The sequence below is a fragment of the Pelobates fuscus genome, chromosome 3, assembly GCF_036172605.1.
Source record: "Pelobates fuscus isolate aPelFus1 chromosome 3, aPelFus1.pri, whole genome shotgun sequence".
NCBI lineage: Eukaryota > Metazoa > Chordata > Amphibia > Anura > Pelobatidae > Pelobates > Pelobates fuscus.
Window position 1 is genome coordinate 358,892,116 of NC_086319.1, and position 12,465 is coordinate 358,904,580.

Here is a 12,465-nt window from a genome sequence, read left to right on the forward strand (position 1 = left end):
TGAAAAAATGTTTTAGGCACTTTCCCAAAAGTTTTTGTGAAAAAAATGTTGAGGCACTTTCCCAAAAAGTGAAGGTCTCAAGCAGCCAAGAGCCAAGCTTCTCATTTGCTGCTGACCTAACCCACACTAACCTATCCAACTCTAGAATGCAATAATGAAGTGAATGAAAAGGTCAATAATTATCAGTCTAATCTTGCGCTCCATATCAGAATGTTTATGCCCGCTTTATAACTAGAAACGTAGATGTAAGAAGTCATTTATTTCAGCATGCACGTTTTTAGTATTTGTCTCGAAATAGATACTAACATCACTTTCCGCAGATTGTTAATGTGCAATTTCATCAAGCATGAACATAATCACATTTTTAACTTTAAAAACAGAAATCTCCCTCGCTGTGAACAGGATTTGAACCTGTGCGGGGAGACCCCATTGGATTTCTAGTCCAACGCCTTAACCACTCGGCCATCACAGCTCTTCTGCAGCATTGGTAACGTCACTTTTTTCCAGCAGTGTCTTTTTTTCCGAAGTAAATGCATGCTCATTGAGGAACACAACCCATAATTCAGCAGAAATGATGCAAGGAATCTGTGGGTGCTTTATCCTGAACTTTTTGTGAAAAAATGTTTTAGGCACTTTCCCAAAAAATGAAGGTCTCAAGCAGCCAAGAGCCAAGCTTCTCATTTGCTGCTGACCTAACCCACACTAACCTATCCAACTCTAGAATGCAATAATGAAGTGAATGAAAATGTCAATAAGTAAATTCATGCTCATTGAGGAACACAACCCAATTTAGTAGAAATGATGCAAGGAATCTGTGGGTGCTTTATCCTGAACTTTTTGTGATAAAATGTTTTAAGCACTTTCCCAAAAGTTATTGTGAAACTTTAAAAAAATGTTGAGGCACTTTCCCAAAAAGTGAAGATCTCAAGCAGCCAAGAGCCAAGCTTCTCATTTGCTGCTGACCTAACCCACACTAACCTATCCAACTCTAGAATGCAATAATGAAGTGAATGAAAAGTTCAATAATTATCAGTCTAATCTTGCGCTCCACATCAGAATGTTTATGCCCGCTTTATAACTTGAAACGTAGATGTATGTATTTCAGCTTGCACGTTTTTAGGAATTGTCTCGAAATAGATACTAACATCACTTTCTGCAGATTCTTAATGTGCAATTTCATCAAGCATGAACATAATTACATTTTTAACTTTAAAAACAGAAATCTCCCTCGCTGTGAACAGGATTTGAACCTGTGCGGGGAGACCCCATTGGATTTCTAGTCCAACGCCTTAACCACTCGGCCATCACAGCTCTTCTACAGCTTTGGTAACGTCACTTTTTTCCAGCAGTATCTTTTTTTCTGAAGTAAATGCATGCTCATTGAGGAACACAACCCAATTTAGCAGAAATGATGCAAGGAATCTGTGGGTGCTTTATCCTGAACTTTTTGTGAAAAAATGTTTTAGGCACTTTCCCAAAAGTTTTTGTGAAAAAAATGTTGAGGCACTTTCCCAAAAAGTGAAGGTCTCAAGCAGCCAAGAGCCAAGCTTCTCATTTGCTGCTGACCTAACCCACACTAACCTATCCAACTCTAGAATGCAATAATGAAGTGAATGAAAAGGTCAATAATTATCAGTCTAATCTTGCGCTCCATATCAGAATGTTTATGCCCGCTTTATAACTAGAAACGTAGATGTAAGAAGTCATTTATTTCAGCATGCACGTTTTTAGTATTTGTCTCGAAATAGATACTAACATCACTTTCCGCAGATTGTTAATGTGCAATTTCATCAAGCATGAACATAATCACATTTTTAACTTTAAAAACAGAAATCTCCCTCGCTGTGAACAGGATTTGAACCTGTGCGGGGAGACCCCATTGGATTTCTAGTCCAACGCCTTAACCACTCGGCCATCACAGCTCTTCTGCAGCATTGGTAACGTCACTTTTTTCCAGCAGTGTCTTTTTTTCTGAAGTAAATGCATGCTCATTGAGGAACACAACCCAATTTAGCAGAAATGATGCAAGGAATCTGTGGGTGCTTTATCCTGAACTTTTTGTGATAAAATGTTTTAAGCACTTTCCCAAAAGCTATTGTGAAACTTTAAAAAAATGTTGAGGCACTTTCCCAAAAAGTGAAGATCTCAAGCAGCCAAGAGCCAAGCTTCTCATTTGCTGCTGACCTAACCCACACTAACCTATCCAACTCTAGAATGCAATAATGAAGTGAATGAAAAGTTCAATAATTATCAGTCTAATCTTGCGCTCCACATCAGAATGTTTATGCCCGCTTTATAACTAGAAACGTAGATGTATGTATTTCAGCATGCACGTTTTTAGTATTTGTCTCGAAATAGATACTAACATCACTTTCCGCAGATTGTTAATGTGCAATTTCATCAAGCATGAACATAATCACATTTTTAACTTTAAAAACAGAAATCTCCCTCGCTGTGAACAGGATTTGAACATGTGCGGGGAGACCCCATTGGATTTCTAGTCCAACGCCTTAACCACTCGGCCATCACAGCTCTCCTGTGCGGGGAGACCCCATTGGATTTCTAGTCCAACGCCTTAACCACTCGGCCATCACAGCTCTCCTGCAGCATTGATAACATCACTTTTTTCCAGCAGTATCTTTTTTTCTGAAGTAAATGCATGCTCATTGAGGAACACAACCCAATTTAGCAGAAATGATGCAAGGAATCTGTGGGTGCTTTATCCTGAACTTTTTGTGAAAAAATGTTTTAGGCACTTTCCCAAAAGTTTTTGTGAAAAAAATGTTGAGGCACTTTCCCAAAAAGTGAAGGTCTCAAGCAGCCAAGAGCCAAGCTTCTCATTTGCTGCTGACCTAACCCACACTAACCTATTCAACTCTAGAATGCAATAATGAAGTGAATGAAAAGGTCAATAATTATCAGTCTAATCTTGCGCTCCATATCAGAATGTTTATTCCCGCTTTATAACTAGAAACGTAGATGTAAGAAGTCATTTATTTCAGCATGCATGTTTTTAGTATTTGTCTCGAAATAGATACTAACATCACTTTCCGCAGATTGTTAATGTTCAATTTCATCAAGCATGAACATAATCAAATTTTTAACTTTAAAAACAGAAATCTCCCTCGCTGTGAACAGGATTTGAACCTGTGCGGGGAGACCCCATTGGATTTCTAGTCCAACGCCTTAACCACTCGGCCATCACAGCTCTTCTGCAGCATTGGTAACGTCACTTTTTTCCAGCAGTGTCTTTTTTTCTGAAGTAAATGCATGCTCATTGAGGAACACAACCCAATTTAGCAGAAATGATGCAAGGAATCTGTGGGTGCTTTATCCTGAACTTTTTGTTAAAAAATGTTTTAGGCACTTTCCCAAAAGTTTTTGTAAAAAAAATGTTGAGGCACTTTCCCAAAAAGTGAAGGTCTCAAGCAGCCAAGAGCCAAGCTTCTCATTTGCTGTCCAACTCTAGAATGCAATAATGAAGTGAATGAAAAGGGCAATAATTATCAGTCTAATCTTGCGCTCCACATCAGAATTTTTATGCCCGCTTTATAACTAGAAACGTAGATGTAAGAAGTCATTTATTTCAGCACGCAAGTTTTTAGTATTTTTCTCGAAATAGATACTAACATCACTTTCCGCAGATTGTTAATGTGCAATTTCATCAAGCATGAACATAATCACATTTTTAACTTTAAAAACAGAAATCTCCCTCGCTGTGAACAGGATTTGAACCTGTGCGGGTAGACCCCATTGGATTTCTAGTCCAACGCCTTAACCACTCGGCCATCACAGCTCTTCTGCAGCATTGGTGACGTCACTTTTTTCCAGCAGTGTCTTTTTTTCCGAAGTAAATGCATGCTCATTGAGGAACACAACCCAATTTAGCAGAAATGATGCAAGGAATCTGTGGGTGCTTTATCCTGAACTTTTTGTGAAAAAATGTTTTAGGCACTTTCCCAAAAAATGAAGGTCTCAAGCAGCCAAGAGCCAAGCTTCTCATTTGCTGCTGACCTAACCCACACTAACCTATCCAACTCTAGAATGCAATAATGAAGTGAATGAAAATGTCAATAAGTAAATTCATGCTCATTGAGGAACACAACCCAATTTAGTAGAAATGATGCAAGGAATCTGTGGGTGCTTTATCCTGAACTTTTTGTGATAAAATGTTTTAAGCACTTTCCCAAAAGTTATTGTGAAACTTTAAAAAAATGTTGAGGCACTTTCCCAAAAAGTGAAGTTCTCAAGCAGCCAAGAGCCAAGCTTCTCATTTGCTGCTGACCTAACCCACACTAACCTATCCAACTCTAGAATGCAATAATGAAGTGAATGAAAAGTTCAATAATTATCAGTCTAATCTTGCGCTCCACATCAGAATGTTTATGCCCGCTTTATAACTAGAATCGTAGATGTATGTATTTCAGCATGCACGTTTTTAGTATTTGTCTCGAAATAGATACTAACATCACTTTCCGCAGATTGTTAATGTGCAATTTCATCAAGCATGAACATAATCACATTTTTAACTTTAAAAACAGAAATCTCCCTCGCTGTGAACAGGATTTGAACCTGTGCGGGGAGACCCCATTGGATTTCTAGTCCAACGCCTTAACCACTCGGCCATCACAGCTCTTCTGCAGCATTGGTAACGTCACTTTTTTCCAGCAGTGTCTTTTTTTCTGAAGTAAATGCATGCTCATTGAGGAACACAACCCAATTTAGCAGAAATGATGCAAGGAATCTGTGGGTGCTTTATCCTGAACTTTTTGTGATAAAATGTTTTAAGCACTTTCCCAAAAGTTATTGTGAAACTTTAAAAAAATGTTGAGGCACTTTCCCAAAAAGTGAAGTTCTCAAGCAGCCAAGAGCCAAGCTTCTCATTTGCTGCTGACCTAACCCACACTAACCTATCCAACTCTAGAATGCAATAATGAAGTGAATGAAAAGTTCAATAATTATCAGTCTAATCTTGCGCTCCATATCAGAATGTTTATGCCCGCTTTATAACTAGAAACGTAGATGTAAGAAGTCATTTATTTCAGCATGCATGTTTTTAGTATTTGTCTCGAAATAGATACTAACATCACTTTCCGCAGATTGTTAATGTGCAATTTCATCAAGCATGAACATAATCACATTTTTAACTTTAAAAACAGAAATCTCCCTCGCTGTGAACAGGATTTGAACCTGTGCGGGGAGACCCCATTGGATTTCTAGTCCAACGCCTTAACCACTCGGCCATCACTGCTCTTCTTCAGCATTGGTAACGTCACTTTTTTCCAGCAGTGTCTTTTTTTCTGAAGTAAATGCATGCTCATTGAGGAACACAACCCAATTTAGCAGAAATGATGCAAGGAATCTGTGGGTGCTTTATCCTGAACTTTTTGTGAAAAAATGTTTTAGGCACTTTCCCAAAAGTTTTTGTGAAAAAAATGTTGAGGCACTTTCACAAAAAGTGAAGGTCTCAAGCAGCCAAGAGCCAAGCTTCTCATTTGCTGCTGACCTAACCCACACTAACCTATCCAACTCTAGAATGCAATAATGAAGTGAATGAAAAGGGCAATAATTTGTCAGTCTAATCTTGCGCTCCACATCAGAATGTTTATGCCCGCTTTATAACTAGAAACGTAGATGTAAGAAGTCATTTATTTCAGCACGCAAGTTTTTAGTATTTGTCTCGAAATAGATACTAACATCAGTTTCCGCAGATTGTTAATGTGCAATTTCATCAAGCATGAACATAATCACATGTTTTACTTTAAAAGCAGAAATCTCCCTCGCTGTGAACAGGATTTGAACCTGTGCGGGGAGACCCCATTGGATTTCTAGTCCAACGCCTTAACCACTCGGCCATCACAGCTCTTCTGCAGCATTGGTAACGTCACTTTTTTCCAGCAGTGTCTTTTTTTCCGAAGTAAATGCATGCTCATTGAGGAACACAACCCATAATTCAGCAGAAATGATGCAAGGAATCTGTGGGTGCTTTATCCTGAACTTTTTGTGAAAAAATGTTTTAGGCACTTTCCCAAAAAATGAAGGTCTCAAGCAGCCAAGAGCCAAGCTTCTCATTTGCTGCTGACCTAACCCACACTAACCTATCCAACTCTAGAATGCAATAATGAAGTGAATGAAAATGTCAATAAGTAAATTCATGCTCATTGAGGAACACAACCCAATTTAGTAGAAATGATGCAAGGAATCTGTGGGTGCTTTATCCTGAACTTTTTGTGATAAAATGTTTTAAGCACTTTCCCAAAAGTTATTGTGAAACTTTAAAAAAATGTTGAGGCACTTTCCCAAAAAGTGAAGATCTCAAGCAGCCAAGAGCCAAGCTTCTCATTTGCTGCTGACCTAACCCACACTAACCTATCCAACTCTAGAATGCAATAATGAAGTGAATGAAAAGTTCAATAATTATCAGTCTAATCTTGCGCTCCACATCAGAATGTTTATGCCCGCTTTATAACTTGAAACGTAGATGTATGTATTTCAGCTTGCACGTTTTTAGGAATTGTCTCGAAATAGATACTAACATCACTTTCTGCAGATTCTTAATGTGCAATTTCATCAAGCATGAACATAATTACATTTTTAACTTTAAAAACAGAAATCTCCCTCGCTGTGAACAGGATTTGAACCTGTGCGGGGAGACCCCATTGGATTTCTAGTCCAACGCCTTAACCACTCGGCCATCACAGCTCTTCTACAGCTTTGGTAACGTCACTTTTTTCCAGCAGTATCTTTTTTTCTGAAGTAAATGCATGCTCATTGAGGAACACAACCCAATTTAGCAGAAATGATGCAAGGAATCTGTGGGTGCTTTATCCTGAACTTTTTGTGAAAAAATGTTTTAGGCACTTTCCCAAAAGTTTTTGTGAAAAAAATGTTGAGGCACTTTCCCAAAAAGTGAAGGTCTCAAGCAGCCAAGAGCCAAGCTTCTCATTTGCTGCTGACCTAACCCACACTAACCTATCCAACTCTAGAATGCAATAATGAAGTGAATGAAAAGGTCAATAATTATCAGTCTAATCTTGCGCTCCATATCAGAATGTTTATGCCCGCTTTATAACTAGAAACGTAGATGTAAGAAGTCATTTATTTCAGCATGCACGTTTTTAGTATTTGTCTCGAAATAGATACTAACATCACTTTCCGCAGATTGTTAATGTGCAATTTCATCAAGCATGAACATAATCACATTTTTAACTTTAAAAACAGAAATCTCCCTCGCTGTGAACAGGATTTGAACCTGTGCGGGGAGACCCCATTGGATTTCTAGTCCAACGCCTTAACCACTCGGCCATCACAGCTCTTCTGCAGCATTGGTAACGTCACTTTTTTCCAGCAGTGTCTTTTTTTCCGAAGTAAATGCATGCTCATTGAGGAACACAACCCATAATTCAGCAGAAATGATGCAAGGAATCTGTGGGTGCTTTATCCTGAACTTTTTGTGAAAAAATGTTTTAGGCACTTTCCCAAAAAATGAAGGTCTCAAGCAGCCAAGAGCCAAGCTTCTCATTTGCTGCTGACCTAACCCACACTAACCTATCCAACTCTAGAATGCAATAATGAAGTGAATGAAAATGTCAATAAGTAAATTCATGCTCATTGAGGAACACAACCCAATTTAGTAGAAATGATGCAAGGAATCTGTGGGTGCTTTATCCTGAACTTTTTGTGATAAAATGTTTTAAGCACTTTCCCAAAAGTTATTGTGAAACTTTAAAAAAATGTTGAGGCACTTTCCCAAAAAGTGAAGATCTCAAGCAGCCAAGAGCCAAGCTTCTCATTTGCTGCTGACCTAACCCACACTAACCTATCCAACTCTAGAATGCAATAATGAAGTGAATGAAAAGTTCAATAATTATCAGTCTAATCTTGCGCTCCACATCAGAATGTTTATGCCCGCTTTATAACTTGAAACGTAGATGTATGTATTTCAGCTTGCACGTTTTTAGGAATTGTCTCGAAATAGATACTAACATCACTTTCTGCAGATTCTTAATGTGCAATTTCATCAAGCATGAACATAATTACATTTTTAACTTTAAAAACAGAAATCTCCCTCGCTGTGAACAGGATTTGAACCTGTGCGGGGAGACCCCATTGGATTTCTAGTCCAACGCCTTAACCACTCGGCCATCACAGCTCTTCTACAGCTTTGGTAACGTCACTTTTTTCCAGCAGTATCTTTTTTTCTGAAGTAAATGCATGCTCATTGAGGAACACAACCCAATTTAGCAGAAATGATGCAAGGAATCTGTGGGTGCTTTATCCTGAACTTTTTGTGAAAAAATGTTTTAGGCACTTTCCCAAAAGTTTTTGTGAAAAAAATGTTGAGGCACTTTCCCAAAAAGTGAAGGTCTCAAGCAGCCAAGAGCCAAGCTTCTCATTTGCTGCTGACCTAACCCACACTAACCTATCCAACTCTAGAATGCAATAATGAAGTGAATGAAAAGGTCAATAATTATCAGTCTAATCTTGCGCTCCATATCAGAATGTTTATGCCCGCTTTATAACTAGAAACGTAGATGTAAGAAGTCATTTATTTCAGCATGCACGTTTTTAGTATTTGTCTCGAAATAGATACTAACATCACTTTCCGCAGATTGTTAATGTGCAATTTCATCAAGCATGAACATAATCACATTTTTAACTTTAAAAACAGAAATCTCCCTCGCTGTGAACAGGATTTGAACCTGTGCGGGGAGACCCCATTGGATTTCTAGTCCAACGCCTTAACCACTCGGCCATCACAGCTCTTCTGCAGCATTGGTAACGTCACTTTTTTCCAGCAGTGTCTTTTTTTCTGAAGTAAATGCATGCTCATTGAGGAACACAACCCAATTTAGCAGAAATGATGCAAGGAATCTGTGGGTGCTTTATCCTGAACTTTTTGTGATAAAATGTTTTAAGCACTTTCCCAAAAGCTATTGTGAAACTTTAAAAAAATGTTGAGGCACTTTCCCAAAAAGTGAAGATCTCAAGCAGCCAAGAGCCAAGCTTCTCATTTGCTGCTGACCTAACCCACACTAACCTATCCAACTCTAGAATGCAATAATGAAGTGAATGAAAAGTTCAATAATTATCAGTCTAATCTTGCGCTCCACATCAGAATGTTTATGCCCGCTTTATAACTAGAAACGTAGATGTATGTATTTCAGCTTGCACGTTTTTAGGAATTGTCTCGAAATAGATACTAACATCACTTTCTGCAGATTCTTAATGTGCAATTTCATCAAGCATGAACATAATCACATTTTTAACTTTAAAAACAGAAATCTCCCTCGCTGTGAACAGGATTTGAACATGTGCAGGGAGACCCCATTGGATTTCTAGTCCAACGCCTTAACCACTCGGCCATCACAGCTCTCCTGCAGCATTGGTAACGTCACTTTTTTCCAGCAGTATCTTTTTTTCTGAAGTAAATGCATGCTCATTGAGGAACACAACCCAATTTAGCAGAAATGATGCAAGGAATCTGTGGGTGCTTTATCCTGAACTTTTTGTGAAAAAATGTTTTAGGCACTTTCCCAAAAGTTTTTGTGAAAAAAATGTTGAGGCACTTTCCCAAAAAGTGAAGGTCTCAAGCAGCCAAGAGCCAAGCTTCTCATTTGCTGCTGACCTAACCCACACTAACCTATCCAACTCTAGAATGCAATAATGAAGTGAATGAAAAGGTCAATAATTATCAGTCTAATCTTGCGCTCCATATCAGAATGTTTATGCCCGCTTTATAACTAGAAACGTAGATGTAAGAAGTCATTTATTTCAGCATGCACGTTTTTAGTATTTGTCTCGAAATAGATACTAACATCACTTTCCGCAGATTGTTAATGTGCAATTTCATCAAGCATGAACATAATCACATTTTTAACTTTAAAAACAGAAATCTCCCTCGCTGTGAACAGGATTTGAACCTGTGCGGGGAGACCCCATTGGATTTCTAGTCCAACGCCTTAACCACTCGGCCATCACAGCTCTTCTGCAGCATTGGTAACGTCACTTTTTTCCAGCAGTGTCTTTTTTTCCGAAGTAAATGCATGCTCATTGAGGAACACAACCCATAATTCAGCAGAAATGATGCAAGGAATCTGTGGGTGCTTTATCCTGAACTTTTTGTGAAAAAATGTTTTAGGCACTTTCCCAAAAAATGAAGGTCTCAAGCAGCCAAGAGCCAAGCTTCTCATTTGCTGCTGACCTAACCCACACTAACCTATCCAACTCTAGAATGCAATAATGAAGTGAATGAAAATGTCAATAAGTAAATTCATGCTCATTGAGGAACACAACCCAATTTAGTAGAAATGATGCAAGGAATCTGTGGGTGCTTTATCCTGAACTTTTTGTGATAAAATGTTTTAAGCACTTTCCCAAAAGTTATTGTGAAACTTTAAAAAAATGTTGAGGCACTTTCCCAAAAAGTGAAGATCTCAAGCAGCCAAGAGCCAAGCTTCTCATTTGCTGCTGACCTAACCCACACTAACCTATCCAACTCTAGAATGCAATAATGAAGTGAATGAAAAGTTCAATAATTATCAGTCTAATCTTGCGCTCCACATCAGAATGTTTATGCCCGCTTTATAACTTGAAACGTAGATGTATGTATTTCAGCTTGCACGTTTTTAGGAATTGTCTCGAAATAGATACTAACATCACTTTCTGCAGATTCTTAATGTGCAATTTCATCAAGCATGAACATAATTACATTTTTAACTTTAAAAACAGAAATCTCCCTCGCTGTGAACAGGATTTGAACCTGTGCGGGGAGACCCCATTGGATTTCTAGTCCAACGCCTTAACCACTCGGCCATCACAGCTCTTCTACAGCTTTGGTAACGTCACTTTTTTCCAGCAGTATCTTTTTTTCTGAAGTAAATGCATGCTCATTGAGGAACACAACCCAATTTAGCAGAAATGATGCAAGGAATCTGTGGGTGCTTTATCCTGAACTTTTTGTGAAAAAATGTTTTAGGCACTTTCCCAAAAGTTTTTGTGAAAAAAATGTTGAGGCACTTTCCCAAAAAGTGAAGGTCTCAAGCAGCCAAGAGCCAAGCTTCTCATTTGCTGCTGACCTAACCCACACTAACCTATCCAACTCTAGAATGCAATAATGAAGTGAATGAAAAGGTCAATAATTATCAGTCTAATCTTGCGCTCCATATCAGAATGTTTATGCCCGCTTTATAACTAGAAACGTAGATGTAAGAAGTCATTTATTTCAGCATGCACGTTTTTAGTATTTGTCTCGAAATAGATACTAACATCACTTTCCGCAGATTGTTAATGTGCAATTTCATCAAGCATGAACATAATCACATTTTTAACTTTAAAAACAGAAATCTCCCTCGCTGTGAACAGGATTTGAACCTGTGCGGGGAGACCCCATTGGATTTCTAGTCCAACGCCTTAACCACTCGGCCATCACAGCTCTTCTGCAGCATTGGTAACGTCACTTTTTTCCAGCAGTGTCTTTTTTTCTGAAGTAAATGCATGCTCATTGAGGAACACAACCCAATTTAGCAGAAATGATGCAAGGAATCTGTGGGTGCTTTATCCTGAACTTTTTGTGATAAAATGTTTTAAGCACTTTCCCAAAAGCTATTGTGAAACTTTAAAAAAATGTTGAGGCACTTTCCCAAAAAGTGAAGATCTCAAGCAGCCAAGAGCCAAGCTTCTCATTTGCTGCTGACCTAACCCACACTAACCTATCCAACTCTAGAATGCAATAATGAAGTGAATGAAAAGTTCAATAATTATCAGTCTAATCTTGCGCTCCACATCAGAATGTTTATGCCCGCTTTATAACTAGAAACGTAGATGTATGTATTTCAGCTTGCACGTTTTTAGGAATTGTCTCGAAATAGATACTAACATCACTTTCTGCAGATTCTTAATGTGCAATTTCATCAAGCATGAACATAATCACATTTTTAACTTTAAAAACAGAAATCTCCCTCGCTGTGAACAGGATTTGAACATGTGCAGGGAGACCCCATTGGATTTCTAGTCCAACGCCTTAACCACTCGGCCATCACAGCTCTCCTGCAGCATTGGTAACGTCACTTTTTTCCAGCAGTATCTTTTTTTCTGAAGTAAATGCATGCTCATTGAGGAACACAACCCAATTTAGCAGAAATGATGCAAGGAATCTGTGGGTGCTTTATCCTGAACTTTTTGTGAAAAAATGTTTTAGGCACTTTCCCAAAAGTTTTTGTGAAAAAAATGTTGAGGCACTTTCCCAAAAAGTGAAGGTCTCAAGCAGCCAAGAGCCAAGCTTCTCATTTGCTGCTGACCTAACCCACACTAACCTATCCAACTCTAGAATGCAATAATGAAGTGAATGAAAAGGTCAATAATTATCAGTCTAATCTTGCGCTCCATATCAGAATGTTTATGCCCGCTTTATAACTAGAAACGTAGATGTAAGAAGTCATTTATTTCAGCATGCACGTTTTTAGT

The 12,465-nt window shown here is 38.4% G+C and overlaps 14 non-coding genes across 14 annotated transcripts; all 14 read right to left on the reverse strand.

Moving 5' to 3' along the window:
* Window positions 1-390: 390 nt before the first annotated feature.
* TRNAS-AGA (transfer RNA serine (anticodon AGA)) lies at window positions 391-472 on the reverse strand. Its single transcript has one exon. It is a non-coding gene; the product is annotated as a tRNA-Ser (tRNA).
* Window positions 473-1,229: 757 nt separating this feature from the next.
* Window positions 1,230-1,311, reverse strand: TRNAS-AGA (transfer RNA serine (anticodon AGA)). Its single transcript has one exon. It is a non-coding gene; the product is annotated as a tRNA-Ser (tRNA).
* Window positions 1,312-1,840: 529 nt separating this feature from the next.
* Window positions 1,841-1,922, reverse strand: TRNAS-AGA (transfer RNA serine (anticodon AGA)). The gene has a single exon. It is a non-coding gene; the product is annotated as a tRNA-Ser (tRNA).
* A 1,204-nt stretch (window positions 1,923-3,126) lies between these two features.
* On the reverse strand, window positions 3,127-3,208 carry TRNAS-AGA (transfer RNA serine (anticodon AGA)). The gene has a single exon. It is a non-coding gene; the product is annotated as a tRNA-Ser (tRNA).
* A 506-nt stretch (window positions 3,209-3,714) lies between these two features.
* Window positions 3,715-3,796, reverse strand: TRNAS-AGA (transfer RNA serine (anticodon AGA)). Its single transcript has one exon. It is a non-coding gene; the product is annotated as a tRNA-Ser (tRNA).
* A 755-nt stretch (window positions 3,797-4,551) lies between these two features.
* TRNAS-AGA (transfer RNA serine (anticodon AGA)) lies at window positions 4,552-4,633 on the reverse strand. The gene has a single exon. It is a non-coding gene; the product is annotated as a tRNA-Ser (tRNA).
* A 1,148-nt stretch (window positions 4,634-5,781) lies between these two features.
* TRNAS-AGA (transfer RNA serine (anticodon AGA)) lies at window positions 5,782-5,863 on the reverse strand. Its single transcript has one exon. It is a non-coding gene; the product is annotated as a tRNA-Ser (tRNA).
* Window positions 5,864-6,620: 757 nt separating this feature from the next.
* Window positions 6,621-6,702, reverse strand: TRNAS-AGA (transfer RNA serine (anticodon AGA)). The gene has a single exon. It is a non-coding gene; the product is annotated as a tRNA-Ser (tRNA).
* A 529-nt stretch (window positions 6,703-7,231) lies between these two features.
* TRNAS-AGA (transfer RNA serine (anticodon AGA)) lies at window positions 7,232-7,313 on the reverse strand. Its single transcript has one exon. It is a non-coding gene; the product is annotated as a tRNA-Ser (tRNA).
* Window positions 7,314-8,070: 757 nt separating this feature from the next.
* On the reverse strand, window positions 8,071-8,152 carry TRNAS-AGA (transfer RNA serine (anticodon AGA)). The gene has a single exon. It is a non-coding gene; the product is annotated as a tRNA-Ser (tRNA).
* Window positions 8,153-8,681: 529 nt separating this feature from the next.
* Window positions 8,682-8,763, reverse strand: TRNAS-AGA (transfer RNA serine (anticodon AGA)). The gene has a single exon. It is a non-coding gene; the product is annotated as a tRNA-Ser (tRNA).
* A 1,139-nt stretch (window positions 8,764-9,902) lies between these two features.
* TRNAS-AGA (transfer RNA serine (anticodon AGA)) lies at window positions 9,903-9,984 on the reverse strand. The gene has a single exon. It is a non-coding gene; the product is annotated as a tRNA-Ser (tRNA).
* Window positions 9,985-10,741: 757 nt separating this feature from the next.
* On the reverse strand, window positions 10,742-10,823 carry TRNAS-AGA (transfer RNA serine (anticodon AGA)). Its single transcript has one exon. It is a non-coding gene; the product is annotated as a tRNA-Ser (tRNA).
* Window positions 10,824-11,352: 529 nt separating this feature from the next.
* Window positions 11,353-11,434, reverse strand: TRNAS-AGA (transfer RNA serine (anticodon AGA)). Its single transcript has one exon. It is a non-coding gene; the product is annotated as a tRNA-Ser (tRNA).
* Window positions 11,435-12,465: the final 1,031 nt, after the last annotated feature.